The sequence below is a fragment of the Scyliorhinus canicula genome, unplaced genomic scaffold (genome assembly GCF_902713615.1).
Source record: "Scyliorhinus canicula unplaced genomic scaffold, sScyCan1.1, whole genome shotgun sequence".
NCBI lineage: Eukaryota > Metazoa > Chordata > Chondrichthyes > Carcharhiniformes > Scyliorhinidae > Scyliorhinus > Scyliorhinus canicula.
In genome coordinates, this window is record NW_024055461.1 from 1,226,555 (window position 1) to 1,248,804 (window position 22,250).

The 22,250-nt window shown below is 46.1% G+C and overlaps 11 non-coding genes across 11 annotated transcripts; 10 read left to right on the top strand and 1 right to left on the bottom strand.

The window, feature by feature from the left end:
* Nucleotides 1–330: 330 nt before the first annotated feature.
* Nucleotides 331–403, bottom strand: trnar-acg. Its single transcript has one exon. It is a non-coding gene; the product is annotated as a tRNA-Arg (tRNA).
* Nucleotides 404–2,053: 1,650 nt separating this feature from the next.
* On the top strand, nt 2,054–2,126 carry trnav-uac. The gene has a single exon. It is a non-coding gene; the product is annotated as a tRNA-Val (tRNA).
* Nucleotides 2,127–3,755: 1,629 nt separating this feature from the next.
* trnat-ugu lies at nt 3,756–3,828 on the top strand. The gene has a single exon. It is a non-coding gene; the product is annotated as a tRNA-Thr (tRNA).
* Nucleotides 3,829–3,922: 94 nt separating this feature from the next.
* On the top strand, nt 3,923–3,995 carry trnar-acg. Its single transcript has one exon. It is a non-coding gene; the product is annotated as a tRNA-Arg (tRNA).
* Nucleotides 3,996–4,316: 321 nt separating this feature from the next.
* Nucleotides 4,317–4,389, top strand: trnav-aac. Its single transcript has one exon. It is a non-coding gene; the product is annotated as a tRNA-Val (tRNA).
* Nucleotides 4,390–6,642: 2,253 nt separating this feature from the next.
* Nucleotides 6,643–6,715, top strand: trnav-aac. The gene has a single exon. It is a non-coding gene; the product is annotated as a tRNA-Val (tRNA).
* A 1,632-nt stretch (nt 6,716–8,347) lies between these two features.
* On the top strand, nt 8,348–8,420 carry trnat-ugu. The gene has a single exon. It is a non-coding gene; the product is annotated as a tRNA-Thr (tRNA).
* Nucleotides 8,421–8,514: 94 nt separating this feature from the next.
* trnar-acg lies at nt 8,515–8,587 on the top strand. Its single transcript has one exon. It is a non-coding gene; the product is annotated as a tRNA-Arg (tRNA).
* A 329-nt stretch (nt 8,588–8,916) lies between these two features.
* Nucleotides 8,917–8,989, top strand: trnav-aac. The gene has a single exon. It is a non-coding gene; the product is annotated as a tRNA-Val (tRNA).
* Nucleotides 8,990–10,652: 1,663 nt separating this feature from the next.
* trnav-aac lies at nt 10,653–10,725 on the top strand. The gene has a single exon. It is a non-coding gene; the product is annotated as a tRNA-Val (tRNA).
* A 1,632-nt stretch (nt 10,726–12,357) lies between these two features.
* trnav-uac lies at nt 12,358–12,430 on the top strand. Its single transcript has one exon. It is a non-coding gene; the product is annotated as a tRNA-Val (tRNA).
* The last annotated feature ends 9,820 nt before the right edge of the window (nt 12,431–22,250 follow it).

The window sequence follows — 22,250 nt, forward strand, 5'->3', positions numbered from 1 at the left end:
GATATGAAAATTCTTCACCTCTCATTGTCTGCCGAAAATTCAGTGCTTGGGCCTTAATGTTCAATTCAGTTTAGTGGTTCATGTTCGACGAAATCTCATAGTCCTGGAACACACGAGATTCCGGCAACATTCAGGAACAGAATTATTTTGTGACCAATAATTGTGCAAACTTTTCTCACACAAAATGCTAAACGTTCGATGTTTCTGCCCGGGGACCTTTCGCGTGTGAGACGAATGTGATAACCACGACACTACAGAAACCGCTGGCCATCAATCGAGAACGAGCTGTCCAACCTACTGAACTAAAGGGGACGCCAAAACTTGGATCTGCGAGCCAGCCAGGAGTCGAACCTGGAATCTCCTGATTCGTAGTCAGACGCGTTATCCATTGCGCCACTGGCCCACAACAGCTCCAAGCTTTGGAACTCCAATTGATTCTGTGGTTGATGATCAAAATGCTAATATCCGAATTGTGGCAAAATTGGAAAGGCTTTTCTTCGCCTGGCGTCTAGAAAATTCAACATTTCTGACATTGTTGCAGGAATTGTAATACCTTATGCGAGACCAAATCTCATGTTCCTCGAACGTGCGAGATTGAGGAACAATCGTATGTTGTGCAAACATTCGTCACTCAAAACCCATAATTATCAATTCTTAAACTCAACTCAAGCATTGAATAAGGAAACAAATATTGTTTAAAGTCGGTTGTTTTTTTCTGTCGGATTTAAGAATGCTGCATTAATAATACAAGAGAGTATTTCGCCGTTAGAGATTAGCTGAACAAACGCTTCAGTTCAATATAGGTTCTTCTTCTTCTGGCTTGTAAGTTTAGACACCTGTTTTAAAGAAACAGACGTGTTCTTGTAAGACGTGGCAATGTCTTTCAGCTACACCATCAGAAGCTGCAACAAGGCAGTTGAGTTGAACGTGGCACGGTTCCGTTGGCGTTTGCGTTGCCAGCTTTTTCTGTAGTGTAGTGGTTATCACATTCGCCTAACACGCGAAAGGTCCTCTTTTCGGAACCGGGCAGAAACATCCCGTGCTTCTCATTTAGTGTGACGAATGTTTGCACAAAACACGTTTGTTCCTCAATCTCGCACGTTCGAAGAACATGAGATTTGGTCTCGCATAAGGTATTACAATTCCTGCAACAAAGTCAGAAGTATTGAATTTTAAAGACGCCGGGGGAAGAAAGGGGACATTTGGCACAGTTCGGATATTAGCAGTTTGTTCATCCACCACAGAATCTATTGGGTTTACAGATGCAGATGAACATATTTAATCAGCATTTCAAACATGTCTAAATGTACGAGAAAAGCAACTTACTGCGTATGCGTCAATGGGAAACAAAAACAGAAAATACAGGACAGTCTCATCAGGTCTGACAGCCTCTGTGGAGAGAGATGGCAAGTGTCGTTTCGATTATGGGTGACTCTTTGTCGAAGCTGGACAACTGGATCTTGGCCAGGTTTAGACTGGCGGTGTGTGTGGGGGAAGTGAGGGTGGGGATGGGGGGAGCGTGAAGCATTGGGCCTCGACAGACGGCCAGCGATGGGTGGAGAATAACAGATCGGACATGTGGACATGAGAGCAGATCAATCTCGTAACTGATCTTCATCATCGAGGAATAACAAAAGCCTATAACTGCTGTGGGCCAGTGGCGCAATGAATAACGCGTCTGACTACGAATCAGGAGATTCCAGGTTCGACTCCTGACCGGCTCGCAGTTCCTAGTTTTGGCGTCCCCTTTTGTTCAGTGGGTTGGACAACAGGTTCCCGATGCAGAGCAAAGTGAGCAGGGCATCATCAATTCTCGTTTCAGCTGTGGTTACTTATGAAAGCCCTGCCCTCTCAATTTAACTTCAAGCAAAACATAACTTATCTGCAGTTCAGCAAAGTTCGATATATGATCCTTTGATGAGTTGAGACATCAGTTTCAAAGAAACGGCTTCTTCCAATAAGTTACATGGCCTCTCAGCGGAACCGTTGGAAGCTGCAACAATACATTGAAGTTCAACATTGCACAGGGCCACTGATTGTGTTACTCTCAGCGGTTTCTGTAGTGTAGTGGTTATCACATTCGCCTTACACGCGAAAGGTCCCCGGTTCGAAACCGGGCAGAAACATAGCGTGCTTCTGAATTTGTGTGACGAATGTTCGCACTAAATACGTTTCTTCCTCAATCTTGCACGTTCGAGGAACATGAGATTTGGTCTCGCATGAGATATTAAAATTCCTGCAACAAAGTCAGAAATACTGAATTTTCAAGACGCCGAGGGAAGAAAAGCCACTATTTTGCCACAATTCGGATATCAGCAGTTTGTTCATCCACCACAGAATCTATCGGATGCAGATGAACATATTTAATCACCATTTCAAACATGTCTAAATGTACGATAAAAGCAACTTACTGCGTATGCGTCAATGGGGAACAAAAACAGAAAACACAGGACAGTCTCAGCAGGTCTGACAGCCTCTGTGGAGAGAGATTGCAAGTATCGTATCGAGTCTGGGTGACTCTTTGTCGAAGCCGGACAACTGGATCTTTGGTTAGGTTTAGATTGGCGGTGCGTGGGGGGAGAGCGACAGACGGCCAGCGATGGGTGGAGAATAACAAGAATGTGTTGTGCTGAAAGAAAAAGGGAATGTAAATGTTTCTAATCAGTGTTGAGAAGGGTGCTGATTGAGGCGATTAGAACATTAGAATGTGTTAATGGCAGAGGCCAATGAGGAACAAGGGGCGGATTTCCCAAGACGGATGCGATTGGCTAGGGGAATGGGGAGGGGGAGACAATGGGAGAGGAAGACATATCAATGGAAGCAATGAAAATAGGTTGATGGAAATAAACATGTGGTGAAGTGGGAAGAGTGATTTCACGGTGCGAAGTTGTTGACCGTACTTTAAAATCCGCAAGGCTGTACCGTGCCTATTCGGAGGATGGGGTGCTGCTCCTCGGCGTTGTGCTGAGCTACATGGGAACATAGCAGCAGGCCATGATCGGACATGTGGACATGAGAGCAGGACAGTGAGTTCAAATAGCAAGCGACAGGAGAGTCTACCACCAGCTTGTCGATGGAGCGAAGGTGTTTTGCAAAGCGGTCACCCAGTCGGCATTTAATCTCTCCAATGCAGAGTAGATGGCATTGGGATCAGCAAATGCAGTGGGCCAGATTGACGGATGTCTGAAAGTAATGTGTACTCAAAAGGACAGACACAAACGATACTGTAACTGACTTAGAGGAAATGCCAGAGACTTAACTGAACCAGCTTTGGGAAAGAAAAAACGGTCTTCCTGATAGAGAAACAGGAAAAGCCAGTGTGGGAATCCAGGCTCAAAGTTGATTTACAATTACCCCTCCTTTCTTCTACATGAACGGTATTTAGGCTGCAGCATTTTACACACCAAAACACAAAGAGGTCAAATATAAGAAACACATAATTGTCAATTCTTAAACTCAACTCAAGCATTGAATAACGGAACAAATATTGTGTAAAGTCGGTTGCTTTTTTCTGTAGGATTTCAGAATGCTGCATTAATAATAGAAGAGAGCATTTCGCCGTTAGAGATTTTCTGAACAATTTCTTCAGTTCAATATAGGTTCTTCTACTGGCTTGTAAGTTTAGACATCTGTTTTAAAGAAATAGACGTGTTCTTGTAAGAAGTGACATGGCCTCTCAGCCGAACCATGCGAAGCTGCAACAAGGCAGTTGAGTTGAAGGTGACACAGGTCCGTTGGAGTGTGCGCTGCCAGCTGTTTCTGTAGTGTAGTGGTTATCACAATCGCTTTGTGCGCGAATGGTCCCCGGTTCGAAACCGGGCAGAAACATCTGGTGTTTCCAGTTCAGTCTGTCGCAAAATATTACCTCAATTTCGTAACTGATCTTCATCATCGAGGAATAACAAAAACCTATAACTGCTGTGGGCCAGTGGCGCAATGGATAACGCGTCTGACTACGAATCAGGAGATTCCAGGTTCGACTCCTGGCTGGCTCGCAGTTCCTAGTTTTGGCGTCCCCTTTAGTTCAGTGGGTTGGGCAGCTGGTTCCCGATGCAGAGCAAAGTGAGCAGGGCATCATCAATTCTCGTTTCAGCTGTGGTTACTTATGAAAGCCCTGCCCTCTCAATTTAACTTCAAGCAAAACATAACTTATCTCCAGTTCAGCAAAGTTCGATATATGATCCTTTGATGAGTTGAGACATCAGTTTCAAAGAAACGGCTTCTTCCAATAAGTTACATGGCCTCTCAGCGGAACCGTTGGAAGCTGCATTGAAGTTCAACATTGCACAGGGCCACTGATTGTGTTATTCTCAGCGGTTTCTGTAGTGTAGTGGTTATCACATTCGCCTAACACGCGAAAGGTCCCCGGTTCGAAACCGGGCAGAAACATAGCGTGCTTCTGAATTTATGTGACGAATGTTTGCACTAAATACGTTTCTTCCTCAATCTTGCACGTTCGAGGAACATGAGATTTGGTCTCGCATGAGATATTAAAATTCCTGCAACAAAGTCAGAAATACTGAATTTTCAAGACGCCGAGGGAAGAAAAGCCTTTACTATTTTGCCACAATTCGGATATCAGCAGTTTGTTCATCCACCACAGAATCTATCGGATGCAGATGAACATATTTAATCACCATTTCAAACATGTCTAAATGTACGATAAAAGCAACTTACTGCGTATGCGTCAATGGGGAACAAAAACAGAAAACACAGGACAGTCTCAGCAGGTCTGACAGCCTCTGTGGAGAGAGATTGCAAGTATCGTATCGAGTCTGGGTGACTCTTTGTCGAAGCCGGACAACTGGATCTTTGGTTAGGTTTAGATTGGCGGTGCGTGGGGGGAGAGCGACAGACGGCCAGCGATGGGTGGAGAATAACAAGAATGTGTTGTGCTGAAAGAAAAAGGGAATGTAAATGTTTCTAATCAGTGTTAAGAACGGTGCTGGTAGAGGCGATTAGAACATTAGAATGTGTTAATGGCAGAGGCCAATGAGGAACAAGGGGCGGATTTCCCAAGACGGATGCGATTGGCTAGGGGAATGGGGAGGGGGAGACAATGGGAGAGGAAGACATATCAATGGAAGCAATGAAAATAGGTTGATGGAAATAAACATGTGGTGAAGTGGGAAGAGTGATTTCACGGTGCGAAGTTGTTGACCGTACTTTAAAATCCGCAAGGCTGTACCGTGCCTATTCGGAGGATGGGGTGCTGCTCCTCGGCGTTGTGCTGAGCTACATGGGAACATAGCAGCAGGCCATGATCGGACATGTGGACATGAGAGCAGGACAGTGAGTTCAAATAGCAAGCGACAGGAGAGTCTACCACCAGCTTGTCGATGGAGCGAAGGTGTTTTGCAAAGCGGTCACCCAGTCGGCATTTAATCTCTCCAATGCAGAGTAGATGGCATTGGGATCAGCAAATGCAGTGGGCCAGATTGAAGGATGTCTGAAAGTAATGTGTACTCAAAAGGACAGACACAAACGATACTGTAACTGACTTAGAGGAAATGCCAGAGACTTAACTGAACCAGCTTTGGGAAAGAAAAAACGGTCTTCCTGATCGAGAAACAGGAAAAGCCAGTGTGGGAATCCAGGCTCAAAGTTGATTTACAATTACCCCTCCTTTCTTCTACATGAACGGTATTTAGGCTGCAGCATTTTACACACCAAAACACAAAGAGGTCAAATATAAGAAACACATAATTGTCAATTCTTAAACTCAACTCAAGCATTGAATAACGGAACAAATATTGTGTAAAGTCGGTTGCTTTTTTCTGTAGGATTTCAGAATGCTGCATTAATAATAGAAGAGAGCATTTCGCCGTTAGAGATTTTCTGAACAATTTCTTCAGTTCAATATAGGTTCTTCTACTGGCTTGTAAGTTTAGACATCTGTTTTAAAGAAATAGACGTGTTCTTGCAAGAAGTGACATGGCCTCTCAGCCGAACCATGCGAAGCTGCAACAAGGCAGTTGAGTTGAAGGTGACACAGGTCCGTTGGAGTGTGCGCTGCCAGCTGTTTCTGTAGTGTAGTACAGAACCAGCATAAAGCGCGAATGGTCCACGGTTCGAAACCGCCTCTATCAGCACCGTTCTTAACACTGATTAGAAACATTTACATTCCCTTTTTCTTTCAGCACAACACATTCTTGTTATTCTCCACCCATCGCTGGTCGTCTGTCGCTCTCCCCCCACGCACCGCCAATCTAAACCTAACCAAAGATCCCGTTGTCCGGTGGGCCAGTGGCGCAATGGATAACGCGTCTGACTACGAATCCGGAGATTCCAGGTTCGACTCCTGGCCGGCTCGCAGTTCCTAGTTTTGGCGTCCCCTTTAGTTCAGTGGGTTGGACAGCTGGTTCCCGATACAGAGCAAAGTGAGCAGGGCATCATCAATTCTCGTTTCAGCTGTGGTTACTTATGAAAGCCCTGCCCTCTCAATTTAACTTCAAGCAAAACGTAACTTATCTCCAGTTCAGCAAAGTTCAATATATGATCCTTTGATGAGTTGAGACATCAGTTTCAAAGAAACGGCTTCTTCCAATAAGTTACATGGCCTCTCAGCGGAACCGTTGGAAGCTGCAACAATACATTGAAGTTCAACATTGCACAGGGCCACTGATTGTGATACTCTCAGCGGTTTCTGTAGTGTAGTGGTTATCACATTTGCCTAACACGCGAAAGGTCCCCGGTTCGAAACCGGGCAGAAACATAGCGTGCTTCTGATTTTGTGTGACGAATGTTTGCACTAAATACGTTTCTTCCTCAATCTTGCACGTTCGAGGAACATGAGATTTGGTCTCGCATGAGATATTGAAATTCCTGCAACAAAGTCAGAAATACTGAATTTTCAAGACGCCGAGGGAAGAAAAGCCTTTACTATTTTGCCACAATTCGGATATCAGCAGTTTGTTCATCCACCACAGAATCTATCGGATGCAGATGAACATATTTAATCACTATTTCAAACATGTCTAAATGTACGATAAAAGCAACTTACTGCGTATGCGTCAATGGGGAACAAAAACAGAAAACACAGGACAGTCTCAGCAGGTCTGACAGCCTCTGTGGAGAGAGATTGCAAGTATCGTATCGAGTCTGGGTGACTCTTTGTCGAAGCCGGACAACTGGATCTTTGGTTAGGTTTAGATTGGCGGTGCGTGGGGGGAGAGCGACAGACGGCCAGCGATGGGTGGAGAATAACAAGAATGTGTTGTGCTGAAAGAAAAAGGGAATGTAAATGTTTCTAATCAGTGTTAAGAACGGTGCTGATAGAGGCGATTAGAAGATTAGAATGTGTTAATGGCAGAGGACAATGAGGAACAAGGGGCGGATTTCCCAAGACGGATGCGATTGGCTAGGGGAATGGGGAGGGGGAGACAATGGGAGAGGAAGACATATCAATGGAAGCAATGAAAATAGGTTGATGGAAATAAACATGTGGTGAAGTGGGAAGAGTGATTTCACGGTGCGAAGTTGTTGACCGTACTTTAAAATCCGCAAGGCTGTACCGTGCCTATTCGGAGGATGGGGTGCTGCTCCTCGGCGTTGTGCTGAGCTACATGGGAACATAGCAGCAGGCCATGATCGGACATGTGGACATGAGAGCAGGACAGTGAGTTCAAATAGCAAGCGACAGGAGAGTCTACCACCAGCTTGTCGATGGAGCGAAGGTGTTTTGCAAAGCGGTCACCCAGTCGGCATTTAATCTCTCCAATGCAGAGTAGATGGCATTGGGATCAGCAAATGCAGTGGGCCAGATTGAAGGATGTCTGAAAGTAATGTGTACTCAAAAGGACAGACACAAACGATACTGTAACTGACTTAGAGGAAATGCCAGAGACTTAACTGAACCAGCTTTGGGAAAGAAAAAACGGTCTTCCTGATAGAGAAACAGGAAAAGCCAGTGTGGGAATCCAGGCTCAAAGTTGATTTACAATTACCCCTCCTTTCTTCTACATGAACGGTATTTAGGCTGCAGCATTTTACACACCAAAACACAAAGAGGTCAAATATAAGAAACACATAATTGTCAATTCTTAAACTCAACTCAAGCATTGAATAACGGAACAAATATTGTGTAAAGTCGGTTGCTTTTTTCTGTAGGATTTCAGAATGCTGCATTAATAATAGAAGAGAGCATTTCGCCGTTAGAGATTTTCTGAACAATTTCTTCAGTTCAATATAGGTTCTTCTACTGGCTTGTAAGTTTAGACATCTGTTTTAAAGAAATAGACGTGTTCTTGTAAGAAGTGACATGGCCTCTCAGCCGAACCATGCGAAGCTGCAACAAGGCAGTTGAGTTGAAGGTGACACAGGTCCGTTGGAGTGTGCGCTGCCAGCTGTTTCTGTAGTGTAGTGGTTATCACAATCGCTTTGTGCGCGAATGGTCCCCGGTTCGAAACCGGGCAGAAACATCTGGTGTTTCCAGTTCAGTCTGTCGCAAAATATTACCTCAATTTCGTAACTGATCTTCATCATCGAGGAATAACAAAAACCTATAACTGCTGTGGGCCAGTGGCGCAATGGATAACGCGTCTGACTACGAATCAGGAGATTCCAGGTTCGACTCCTGGCTGGCTCGCAGTTCCTAGTTTTGGCGTCCCCTTTAGTTCAGTGGGTTGGGCAGCTGGTTCCCGATGCAGAGCAAAGTGAGCAGGGCATCATCAATTCTCGTTTCAGCTGTGGTTACTTATGAAAGCCCTGCCCTCTCAATTTAACTTCAAGCAAAACATAACTTATCTCCAGTTCAGCAAAGTTCGATATATGATCCTTTGATGAGTTGAGACATCAGTTTCAAAGAAACGGCTTCTTCCAATAAGTTACATGGCCTCTCAGCGGAACCGTTGGAAGCTGCAACAATACATTGAAGTTCAACATTGCACAGGGCCACTGATTGTGATACTCTCAGCGGTTTCTGTAGTGTAGTGGTTATCACATTCGCCTAACACGCGAAAGGTCCCCGGTTCGAAACCGGGCAGAAACATAGCGTGCTTCTGAATTTGTGTGACGAATGTTTGCACTAAATACGTTTCTTCCTCAATCTTGCACGTTCGAGGAACATGAGATTTGGTCTCGCATGAGATATTAAAATTCCTGCAACAAAGTCAGAAATACTGAATTTTCAAGACGCCGAGGGAAGAAAAGCCACATTTTGCCACAATTCGGATATCAGCAGTTTGTTCATCCACCACAGAATCTATCGGATGCAGATGAACATATTTAATCACCATTTCAAACATGTCTAAATGTACGATAAAAGCAACTTACTGCGTATGCGTCAATGGGGAACAAAAATAAAAAAACACAGGACAGTCTCAGCAGGTCTGACAGCCTCTGTGGAGAGAGATGGCAAGTGTCGTATCGAGTCTGGGTGACTCTTTGTCGAAGCCGGACAACTGGATCTTTGGTTAAGTTTAGATTGGCGGTGCGTGGGGGGAGAGCGACAGACGGCCAGCGATGGGTGGAGAATAACAAGAATGTGTTGTGCTGAAAGAAAAAGGGAATGTAAATGTTTCTAATCAGTGTTAAGAACGGTGCTGATAGAGGCGATTAGAAGATTAGAATGTGTTAATGGTAGAGGACAATGAGGAACAAGGGGCGGATTTCCCAAGACGGATGCGATTGGCTAGGGGAATGGGGAGGGGGAGACAATGGGAGAGGAAGACATATCAATGGAAGCAATGAAAATAGGTTGATGGAAATAAACATGTGGTGAAGTGGGAAGAGTGATTTCACGGTGCGAAGTTGTTGACCGTACTGTAAAATCCGCAATGCTGTCCCGTGCCTATTCGGAGGATGGGGTGCTGTTCCTCGGCGTTGTGCTGAGCTACATGGGAACATAGCAGCAGGCCATGATCGGACATGTGGACATGAGAGCAGGACAGTGAGTTCAAATAGCAAGCGACAGGAGAGTCTACCACCAGCTTGTCGATGGAGCGAAGGTGTTTTGCAAAGCGGTCACCCAGTCGGCATTTAATCTCTCCAATGCAGAGTAGATGGCATTGGGATCAGCAAATGCAGTGGGCCAGATTGAAGGATGTCTGAAAGTAATGTGTACTCAAAAGGACAGACACAAACGATACTGTAACTGACTTAGAGGAAATGCCAGAGACTTAACTGAACCAGCTTTGGGAAAGAAAAAACGGTCTTCCTGATAGAGAAACAGGAAAAGCCAGTGTGGGAATCCAGGCTCAAAGTTGATTTACAATTACCCCTCCTTTCTTCTACATGAACGGTATTTAGGCTGCAGCATTTTACACACCAAAACACAAAGAGGTCAAATATAAGAAACACATAATTGTCAATTCTTAAACTCAACTCAAGCATTGAATAACGGAACAAATATTGTGTAAAGTCGGTTGCTTTTTTCTGTAGGATTTCAGAATGCTGCATTAATAATAGAAGAGAGCATTTCGCCGTTAGAGATTTTCTGAACAATTTCTTCAGTTCAATATAGGTTCTTCTACTGGCTTGTAAGTTTAGACATCTGTTTTAAAGAAATAGACGTGTTCTTGTAAGAAGTGACATGGCCTCTCAGCCGAACCATGCGAAGCTGCAACAAGGCAGTTGAGTTGAAGGTGACACAGGTCCGACAATACATTGAAGTTCAACATTGCACAGGGCCACTGATTGTGATACTCTCAGCGGTTTCTGTAGTGTAGTGGTTATCACATTTGCCTAACACGCGAAAGGTCCCCGGTTCGAAACCGGGCAGAAACATAGCGTGCTTCTGATTTTGTGTGACGAATGTTTGCACTAAATACGTTTCTTCCTCAATCTTGCACGTTCGAGGAACATGAGATTTGGTCTCGCATGAGATATTGAAATTCCTGCAACAAAGTCAGAAATACTGAATTTTCAAGACGCCGAGGGAAGAAAAGCCTTTACTATTTTGCCACAATTCGGATATCAGCAGTTTGTTCATCCACCACAGAATCTATCGGATGCAGATGAACATATTTAATCACTATTTCAAACATGTCTAAATGTACGATAAAAGCAACTTACTGCGTATGCGTCAATGGGGAACAAAAACAGAAAACACAGGACAGTCTCAGCAGGTCTGACAGCCTCTGTGGAGAGAGATTGCAAGTATCGTATCGAGTCTGGGTGACTCTTTGTCGAAGCCGGACAACTGGATCTTTGGTTAGGTTTAGATTGGCGGTGCGTGGGGGGAGAGCGACAGACGGCCAGCCATGGGTGGAGAATAACAAGAATGTGTTGTGCTGAAAGAAAAAGGGAATGTAAATGTTTCTAATCAGTGTTAAGAACGGTGCTGATAGAGGCGATTAGAAGATTAGAATGTGTTCATGGTAGAGGACAATGAGGAACAAGGGGCGGATTTCCCAAGACGGATGCGATTGGCTAGGGGAATGGGGAGGGGGAGACAATGGGAGAGGAAGACATATCAATGGAAGCAATGAAAATAGGTTGATGGAAATAAACATGTGGTGAAGTGGGAAGAGTGATTTCACGGTGCGAAGTTGTTGACCGTACTGTAAAATCCGCAATGCTGTCCCGTGCCTATTCGGAGGATGGGGTGCTGTTCCTCGGCGTTGTGCTGAGCTACATGGGAACATAGCAGCAGGCCATGATCGGACATGTGGACATGAGAGCAGGACAGTGAGTTCAAATAGCAAGCGACAGGAGAGTCTACCACCAGCTTGTCGATGGAACGAAGGTGTTTTGCAAAGCGGTCACCCAGTCGGCATTTAGTCTCTCCAATGCAGAGTAGATGGCATTGGGATCAGCAAATGCAGCGGGCCAGATTGAAGGATGTCTGAAAGTAATGTGTACTCAAAAGGACAGACACAAACGATACTGTAACTGACTTAGAGGAAATGCCAGAGACTTAACTGAACCAGCTTTGGGAAAGAAAAAACGGTCTTCCTGATAGAGAAACAGGAGAAGCCAGTGTGGGAATCCAGGCTCAAAGTTGATTTACAATTACCCCTCCTTTCTTCTACATGAACGGTATTTAGGCTGCAGAATTTTACACACCAAAACACAAAGAGGTCAAATATAAGAAACACATAATTGTCAATTCTTAAACTCAACTCAAGCATTGAATAACGGAACAAATATTGTGTAAAGTCGGTTGCTTTTTTCTGTAGGATTTCAGAATGCTGCATTAATAATAGAAGAGAGCATTTCGCCGTTAGAGATTTTCTGAACAATTTCTTCAGTTCAATATAGGTTCTTCTACTGGCTTGTAAGTTTAGACATCTGTTTTAAAGAAATAGACGTGTTCTTGTAAGAAGTGACATGGCCTCTCAGCCGAACCATGCGAAGCTGCAACAAGGCAGTTGAGTTGAAGGTGACACAGATCCGTTGGAGTGTGCGCTGCCAGCTGTTTCTGTAGTGTAGTGGTTATCACATTCGCTTTACACGCGAATGGTCCCCGGTTCGAAACCGGGCAGAAACAGGGGGGCGGTATGTCATGGTCAGCGGGGCCCTGGATGGGGCGCCGGTAGTTCTAGTTAACGTGTACGCGCCCAACTGGGACGACACGAGCTTCATCCAAAAGACCATGGCAGAAATCCCGGACATAGCGACGCACCGACTAATCATGGGGGGGGACTTCAACTGTGTACAGGATCCAAAGACGGACAGATCAAACCCCAGAACGGGGAAAACCTCAAACATGGCAAGGGAACTCAGTCACTATATGGAGCAGATGGGAGCAGTGGACCCCTGGAGATTCACCCACCCGGGGGAGAAAGAATTCTCTTTCTTCTCCCCAGTACACAATGTGTACACCAGAATTGACTTCTTTGTGGTGGGGAAAACGGAGCTTCCAGGGATAGACAAGGTGGAATACTCCGCAATTGTGATATCAGACCACGCCCCACACTACATGGACGTGCGGCTGGAGACGGGAAGGGCCCAGCGCCCCACATGGAGGCTGGACGGTGCCTTACTAGCTGCCAAGGCCTTCAGCGAAAGGATAGCGTGGGCCATAGCGGAATACACGGAGAACAACCAAAACGGGGAGGTCTCATCCTCCACGTTCTGGGAAGCGCTTAAGGCCGTACTAAGAGGGGAAATCATTGCCTACAAAGCGCAAAGAGATAGGGAGGAAAGGGTGGCTAGGCAGAAGCTGGTCGACTCCATACTGGAGGTAGACCGTAAATACTCCGAGGCCCCGACCGTAGAGCTCCTGGCGGAGAGAAAAGAATTACAAAGGAACTTTGACCTGCTCTCCTCCAGGAAAGCAGTACACCAACTCCGCCAGGCACGCGGGGCCCTGTACGAACACGGAGACAAAGCCAGCCGCCTGTTGGCACACCAGCTGAGAAAGCAGGCAGCCAGCAGGGAAATTGCGCAAATCAGAGGTACCAGAGGCACGTGGGAAACAGAACCAGAGAGGATTAACGAAACCTTCAAGGCCTTCTACCAAGAGCTGTACACCTCAGAGCCCCCAACGGGGAAGGCTGGGATGAACCAGTTTCTTGATGGACTGGACATACCAGTCGTGGGAGAGGGCAGAAAACGGGATCTGGAAGCACCACTAGCACTGGGAGAGATCATGGAGAGCATTAGCTCCATGCAGACGGGGAAGGCGCCGGGACCGGACGGATTCCCGGCGGACTTCTACAAACAATTTGCGACAGCGCTGGCCCCGCACCTGCGGGAGATGTTCACAGACTCGCTAGCTAGGGGCACACTGCCACCCACGTTTGCACAGGCCTCAATCTCGTTGATACCTAAGAAAGACAAAGACCCAACGGAATGTGGGTCATACAGACCCATATCTCTGCTGAACGCAGACGCCAAAATACTGGCCAAAATCCGAGCCAAAAGGCTAGAAGACTGTGTACCTGAGGTGGTCACAGAGGACCAGATGGGCTTCGTCAAAGGTAGACAGCTTACCGCGAACATCAGGCGCCTTCTGAACGTGATAATGACCCCCTCTGGGGAGAGAACACAAGAGGTGATCGTCTCCCTGGACGCAGAAAAGGCCTTCGACAGAGTCGAATGGAAATACCTCATAGAGGTAATGGAGCGGTTCGGGCTTGGAACAGGGTTCACCGCTTGGGTAAAACTCCTATACAACGCTCCCATGGCGAGTGTACGGACCAACAATACCAACTCCCAATACTTCCAGCTGCACAGGGGCACTAGACAAGGATGCCCACTGTCCCCACTGCTGTTCGCACTAGCAATCGAACCGCTAGCAATCGCGCTCAGGGCAGCAAAAAATTGGAGGGGGGTCCAAAGGGGAGGTAGAGAGCACAGAGTCTCACTCTATGCGGATGATCTGCTCCTCTATATCTCGGACCCACAAAGCAGCATGGACGGAATCATAGCGCTCCTGAAAGAACAAACTCAACATGAGCAAAAGTGAGATCTTCCCAGTACACCCGCAAGGGTGGGGGGGGGGGGGGCGGGGGGCAGCACTAAAGGGGCTGCCGTTCAAACAAGCCCGAAATAAATTCCGCTACCTGGGGATCCAAATAGCCCATGACTGGAAAGGGATCCACAAATGGAACCTCACCAGCCTGACGGAGGAAGTTAAAAAGGACCTGCAAAGATGGAACACACTCCCGCTCTCCCTCGCGGGGAGAGTCCAGACGATCAAAATGAACGTACTGCCCAGGTTCCTTTTCCTGTTTAGATCCATTCCGATCTACATCTCCAAGGCCTTTTTCAAAGCACTGGACAAACATATCATGGCGTTCGTATGGGGGGGTAAAAATGCTAGGATCCCAAAGAAGGTCATACAAAAAACAAAATCCAGGGGGGGGCTAGCCCTCCCGAATCTACAATTCTACCACTGGGCGGCAACAGCCGAGCGAGTAAGGGGATGGATCCAGGAGCCAGAAGCCGAGTGGGTGCGTGCGGAGGAGGCCTCCTGCATGGGAACCTCCCTCCGGGCCCTCGCCATGGCAGCACTCCCATCCCCACCCAAAAAACACTCCACCAGCCCAGTGGTGACAGCCACCCTCCAATCCTGGAACCAACTGCGGCAGCAATTTGGCCTGTACAAAATGTCGGACAAGGCTCCCATCTGCAACAACCATAGGTTCAAACCAGCACTGACTGACGCCACCTTCAAAAGGTGGAGGCAGGACGGGGGGACACTGACAGTCAGGGACCCAAACACGGACGACAGGATCGCAACACTGGACGAACTGACAGAGAAATTTCAGCTAGCTGGGGGGAACGAGCTACGGTACCTGCAGCTCAAAAACTTCCTACGAAAGGAGACAAGGACGTACCCACAACCGCCACGACAGACACTACTGGAAGACCTACTGGACGCAAGTATCCTAGAGAAAGGGAACTGTAGTGACATGTATGACCGACTGGTAGATAGGGACGACACCGTACTGGATGCAACAAGAAGGAAATGGGAGGACGACGTGGGGATGGAGATAGGGTGGGGACTCTGGAGCGAAGCACTGCATAGGGTCAACTCCACCTCCACGTGCGCAAGGCTCAGCCTGACGCAACTAAAAGTGGTACATAGAGCCCACTTAACGAGAAACCGTATGAGTAGGTTCTTCCCGGAGGTGGAGGACAAATGTGAGCGGTGCCAGAGAGGCCCGGCCAACCACGCCCACATGTTCTGGTCTTGCCCCAGACTTGTGGAGTACTGGACAGCCTTCTTCGAGGCTATGTCCAAAGTGGTGGGGGTGAGGGTGGAGCCATGCCCGATAGTGGCGGTCTTCGGGGTTTCAGACCAGCCAGATCTATTCCTGGGGAGGAGGGCGGACGCCCTTGCCTTTGCCTCCCTGATTGCCCGCCGTAGAATCCTGTTTGGCTGGCGGTCAGCAGCACCACCCAGAGCTGCGGACTGGCTGTCCGACCTCTCGGAATCTCTCCAAATGGAGAAAATCAAATTCGCCATCCGAGGGTCGGACGACGGCTTCCACAGAACGTGGCAGCCATTCATGTAACTGTTCCGGGACCTGTTTGTGGCCAACGTACATGAGGAAGAATAGCCGGGTGGTCATGAACCAGGGGGAAATGGACGGGAATCGGGGGAAGGTCGCCGGGGCGGGGGGGGGGAGGGGGGGCTCGGTATGGGGGTTTGATGGCAAGCCAAGGCCCAAAACCAAGCTATAAATAAATGCCTATAAACATGTGCCTCGGCCATATTGGGGAATGTAAAATATGTATGCTGGCTAAAGGGGGCGGCCACAATTATTGTTATGAAGATGCTTACCTGTAAATATTCATGTTAAATTTTTGTGTTTTCCTTTTTTTTTCTCTCTCTCTAATAACTTGTAATTTGTCATATATAAAATATGAAAACTCAATAAAAAAACATTTATAAAAAAGGTTAGGTCAGGTTCCTGATTTTATGACAGCAGTTCTCAGTTGTTACTGTGGTCAATCTCAGCTGTTAACATGATAAACTAAGGCCCATTTTATATTACACTGTATTGAGGAGGTTACGATAGCATGCAATCGGTTATTATAATGTCCATTTCCGAATTGTTACTTCAGTAGACTCAACTGATACTAACCAGAACTAGCTCCTGTTTGTATTGCCTGAGGCACTAGTTCAGTTATTGCTTTACCTGAAGCTGCCACGTTCCTCAGGGTAGTGGTCTGGGCCCAACCATATCCAGCTGCTTCATGGATGGCCTATTGTCCATCATAAGGACAAAAGTGAGGATGTTCGCTGGTATTTGCACAATGTTCAACACCGTTTGTGACTCATTAGATGCAATCCATGTCAGAATGCAACAAGATCTGTACTATATTCAGGCTTAGGCTAACAAGTGGCGTGCAGGCAGTTGCCCGATCTCACAAGAGAAGATCGAGCCATCTCCCCTTGACATTCAATGGCATTACAACGGAATCCCAGTATTAACATCCAGGGGCTGCCGTTGACCGGAAACTGAACTGGTGAACTCGCTGAATTAGCCATATAAATACTGTTGCGAACTGAACAGGTGCAAAGTGAGGAATCCTGCCGCAAGCAACTCACTTCCTTACTCCCCAAAGCCTGTCCACCATCTACAGGGCACAAGTCCGGAGTGTAATGGAATACTCTCCACTTGTCTGGATGAGTGCAGCTCCAACAACACTCGAGAGGCAAGACACCATCCAGGAGAGAGCAGTCCGTTTGATTGCTAACCCTTCCAAAAATATTAAATCCCTACGTACCGACGAATAGTAACAGTTTTCTGTCCCACCTAAAAGATGCACTAGAACAACTCAACAAGGTTCCTTAGGCACCACCTTCCAAACCCACGAACAGTACCTTCTGGAAGGACAAAAGCAGCAGACACCTGGGATCACCTTTTCCTGGAGGTTCCCCTTCAAACCACTCACCATCCTAACTTGGAAATATATCGTCGTTCCTTCACTTTCGCAGGGTCACAATGCTGGATTTCTCTCCCGAACAGCTCTGTGGTACCTATACCTTAGGAACTGCCGCGATTTAAGAAGGCAACTCACATTCTGAAGGGCAACTAGAGATCGGAAGGCAATGTTGACCTAACCAGCCATGCCCCAATCCCATCAATGAATTAAAAAACACAGTGCAGTAATAACAGAGACAGGGCCTGGCCCAATATAGACAGAGATATATGCGAAAGTAGTGATCACACGAACTTGTCAAGAGAGCAATAAAAATTGATATATGGATTACGTAGGCATATGAAAGACAGCACCTGATCTAAATTGGAATAAGCCTGTATTTGTGTTGTTATAATCGTAAAAATACTTCGTACAATGATGATTGGAATAGGTCAAAATAACAATACAGGAAACAGGCTCTTAGAATCGACAGGGACAGCGTTTCCAGTAATAATAATAATAATTGTTACTATTATATAAGTAGGCTTACATTAACACGGCAATGAAGTTATTGTTAAAATCCCCTGGTCCCCACAGTACGGCGCCTGTTCGGGTACACCAAGGGAGAATTTGGGATGTCCAATTCATCTAACAAGCATGTTAATAATAATTGCACTAATAACAGAGAATCAGAGCATTAAAACCTGAATGGCAGTTAGACTATTAGTTTAACCATCACGTAGATAGCGTCTTTGTGTCCACCCTTATTGCATACTGACTTTAAATGCACACAGCACAGTGATTGGTGCATTTTTCAAAATTGCAACCTGCAATCGACCAAGTCGGATGATGAAGTACAGCCAATCAAAGTTGGGTATGAAGTAACCATGTTTGTGTGACAGAGAGAAACAGCGCCTATTGATATCAGAGCAAATGGTTCGGTGCCTCATGATATATCAGATTTCCCCCCAAATTCTTAATTACGGAGTCAAGCGCCGTTCCAATATGAACTGGATGAAGTTAGTGTGATGGTAATAATAAACGAAAATGCTGGAATTGTTCTGCATGTCATGCAGATTCTGAGATGAGCAGAGTTCACGTTTCATGCCAATAACGGAATATCAGCCCCAAGTTCATCGGCCTGAAACGAACTGTATTTCTCTCTGAAAATGTGACCGCCAGCGTAACACATCTGGCAGCACTTCTGTTGCTGAGCTGTTTGACCTGCGTTCAAATTCCACTCCAGGATTTGTTGACCATGGAAGGAGTGTTCGTGCAACTGAAACATGTTATTGATCAGCCTCCAAAATATCCTTCCACCTCCCCGCACCTTCCTCCGTGGGTGGAAATAATGTGAATGTACGAAAAACAAATTGATTTTCTATCCACTTTCTGGCCTGCTGAGACTTTCCAGCAGTTTATGTGTTTATTTTAGATTTATGGTACCTGTAGTGTGTTATATTTGTATTAGGTCTTGTCGGCTTTAACATGTTAGTGACACTCTCACCCGTGATTCTCAATTCTCATGGTGTTAGTTTAGATTAAATTTCTTGTTTTTTGTCTTCATTATTTTCATATACACAGCTGGATTGAGGGAACTATTCGACCATAAGAATTAAGAACAGAAGTCGGCCATTCAGCCCTTCAAGCCCGCTTCACCATTGACTATGTTCAGATTCATGGCTCCTCGAACACTCACGAAATCCACATTCAAGCGTAAAGTCCGTAAACTTTTATTAACTTCCTGAATAAAAACCTTTCGATCCCAGCATTGAAAATGGTCAAGGACTCGGTCTCCACAGCTTCCTGGGGTGACGAATTCACAAGATTCTCTTTCAGAGAACAAAACCTTCCACAAATCCGGCTTATTCTCAGTCTCTGCCCTCTGGGCAGACACTATCCCATGAGTGAAAACATCTTCCCGACATGCACCCTATCTCACCCCCTCAGAATCTAAAGGGTAAACGACAGAGCAACTCTGAACAATCTCTCCATCCAGCGAAAGACGGGTTCGTGGGACATCATACTTTTATGAATTTAAATCCCCCACTTTCTTCTTTCCAATTAAAGGTCCTGCAGCGTGGCCAATCCAACACTGTGCAGATCATTGGATTGGAGGGGGGGGGGGGGAAGGAGGGGGGCTAAGTCAGACACGGTGAGAATGTGCAAACTCCACACAGGCAGTGACCCGGGGCCGGGATCTTACCCGGATCCTCAACACCATGAGACAATAGTGCTAACCACTGCAACGCCGTGCCGCTCTCCTGGGACATCAATGATGTTTGTCATTCCTTCCAACTTCGAAAATAACAAACATCTTCGCTCTCCTTGGATTTGTGGAGTGATTTACAACGGCCGGAGCAGGGTCAGACTGGCTTCGAATACATAAATGCATAGATACATATAATCTGGTATAATGATAATCATAGAGACCGGCTCCAGTGTACCAATAACAGAGACTGCCAGGCCCGGGCTCAGTCTGCGGTCTGGTATAATAATAATCACAGAGACCGGCCCCAGTGTATCAATAACAGAGACTGCCGGACCCGGGGTCAGACTGGGGTCAGGTATAATAATAATCACAGAGACAGACTCCAGTATATCAATAACAGAGGCTGCCGGGCCCGGGTCAGACTGGGGTCTGGTATAATAATAATCACAGAGACCGGCTCCAGTGTATCAGTAACAGAGACTGCCGGGCCCGGGGTCAGACTGGGGTCTGGTATAATAATAATCACAGAGACCGGCTCCAGTGTATCAATAACAGAGACTGCCGGGCCCGGGGTCAGACTGCGGTCTGGTATAATAATAATCACAGAGACCGGCTCCAGTGTATCAATTACAGAGACTGGGGATAATCTTCGATGCTGAAGCAGGGGACCTCATGAACGGCTGATTTTAATAGGAAGTGAAACTGTCAGAAAGCAATGATACTGAGGGCCTTAGCCTGTGCTTCGGTGTCATGGTGAGTGATAGGGATGTGTGTGATAAAAGCGAATTGGAAACGCTGATGAGTGAGGTGCGTGTGATTGGCCCCACCTGGGATATTTTCTACCCAATGGGAGGACAATTATGGCAGACTCTATAATGGCGCCTCTGTCAGGGGAAACGAAAACATCTGTTTTTTCTCATTCTTACCAACAGTTCTCCATTTGCACAGATGTGCAAGAGTCAGTTCCGGCAGTTTCTGGTCACTATTTCATTTTATAAATTTAGAGCACGCAGTTATTTTTTTCCAATTAAGGGGCAATTTTGCGTGGCCAATACGCCTATCCAACACATATTTTGGTTGTGGGGGTGAATCACACACAGACACGGGGAGAATGTGCAAACTACACACGGGCAGTGACCCAGGGTCGGGATCGAACTCGGGTTCTCAGCGCCGTGGGCAGCAGTGCTAACCACTGCACCACCGTGCCGCCCTAGCTTATGGCGACTTATGTTTAAATAATCAAATTGGGACAAGAAAGACTAAAAGCCAAAACCTCATCGCAGGCAGAATTAGTGCCACAAACGTTAAAGATAATTGTTGTTTTTTTGAACAAATGCTATTCACTGTTATTTTGTCCAAAGTAGTGGATTGTAAACAACAATCTGTTAAAGATTTGTGGGAATTATCTACACACACCCAGGTACTGCCAGAAGACAGGAATAGCACAAGAGCAAAGCTGTACAATGATTGCATTTTATTCGGCCTCAATGAAGGACAGGGGTAGATACAGAAAAGGTGCTGGGAAAATGATTATTGATGGGCCATCCAACTGGTCCCATTCCTCTCATCCTTCAAATCTTAATACCTTAATATTTATCGATTATTTTCCAAAGATGCTATTAAATCTGATTCCATCATACTTTCCAGACCTGTGTTCAAGTTTATAACAACTATCTGTGTAAAAACAATCCTCCTGTTCAATACAATAAATCTGTGTCCTCTGGTTAAATACACTCCAGCCAGTTGCAATAGTTTCTCTCTAATTACTCGATTCAAACCTTCATGATTTTCTTTCGCAGTTTTATTAAATAGACACACATAAAGATGGAGAAAGATACAGAGAGAGAGAGTGAAACTGACCGAAGAAATTAGAAAGAGAGAAGCGGAGTTGAGAGATAAAGGCTGAGAAACAGTAAAAACAAATTGCACTCAGAGAGGGAGAATGATAAAATAGTGAAAGGGAGCAATATATCTTTTCCTGGCTTCAGAGAACCGGGGAAACTCAGTGACTGATCCACTGACCATCCAATTATGCCCTGGAATGGAAGCTTTGAACAGATCACAACCGGCTCATTTGTAAATGTCACCGCAATGTGACCTGTGTGACTCTGCCCTGACTCTGTGGGCAGATATAGGCCGCACTGACAGATGTTCTCACCAGATTGTGGTCCCTGGATTTATTTTCTGCTCAGAAGTCAGATGTGCGGGTTGGAACCGGCAGCAGAGAAACAGGAAGTTGTGTTACCTGAGAATGAAACAGCAGGCGTCAGTTTCATGTTATCACCGTGAACAGTCTTCCTGCCTGTGAGGGTGAACTCACTCTGACAGCATCAAGAACACCCACACAGATTTCTGCCGGCTTCAGCATGACATTCATCCCCATTCCTTTAAAAAAGGTGGATTATTTTTTTAGAAGCACAGTAACCGATCGGAAGATGCTTAGATGATCTTCACTGGTCATAATACTAATAATCTGGAGAGAAGGAGGGAAATTAAAACAACAATCTGTTACAGAGGTTATACTAAAGTAGAAAGTTTGAAGTCACTTGATGTCTGAGAGCGAGAGAGCGAGAGCTAGATAGAAAGAGAGCGTGTGAGAGAAAGAGGGGGCGCGCGGGGGGGGGGTGGATAGAGAGAGAGGGGGAGAGAGTGAGAGGCGGGGGGAGAGAAAGGAGGTTAAGTAAACGAGCTAGTGTCTTTCTGGTACAGAATTTTCCTCTGATGAAGTTTTAGTGCTTCATTTTTTTAGACCTGAAGTGCCTTCAACAAAAAAGAT